We start from the raw sequence: 356 nt of genomic DNA on the forward strand, positions 1-356 counted from the left end.
GTGTCACATGATCTTCAGAAATCATTCTAATATGCTGATTTATTATTAGAATTATCAACAGTTGTGCTGCCAAATATTTTTTTGGAAACTGCGATACTTTTTTCAGGATTCTTTGATGAATAAAAAGTTCAAAAGAGCAGCATTTATTCAAAATATAAATCTTTTCTAACAATATAAATCTTTGCTATCACTTCTTATCAATTTAACACATCCTTGCTGAATAAAAGTTTTAATTTCTTTAAAAAAAAATTAAGAATAAAAATTTACTGACCCCAACCTTTTGAACTGTAGTGTATATTGTTAGAAAAGATTTCTATTTTAAATAGATGCTCTTCTTTTTAACTTTATATTCATCA

General features: G+C 25.0%; 1 protein-coding gene across 1 annotated transcript in view; it reads left to right on the forward strand.

The window, feature by feature from the left end:
- The window catches only part of LOC107656461 (fatty acyl-CoA reductase 1-like), a gene marked incomplete at its 3' end in the record, with an annotated part of 31,479 nt that overhangs the window by 10,162 nt on the left and 20,961 nt on the right, over window positions 1-356 (forward strand). The gene's annotated exons all lie outside the window — the stretch shown is intronic.

Source organism: Sinocyclocheilus anshuiensis, unplaced genomic scaffold (assembly GCF_001515605.1).
Source record: "Sinocyclocheilus anshuiensis isolate Anshui unplaced genomic scaffold, SAMN03320099.WGS_v1.1 scaffold183, whole genome shotgun sequence".
NCBI lineage: Eukaryota > Metazoa > Chordata > Actinopteri > Cypriniformes > Cyprinidae > Sinocyclocheilus > Sinocyclocheilus anshuiensis.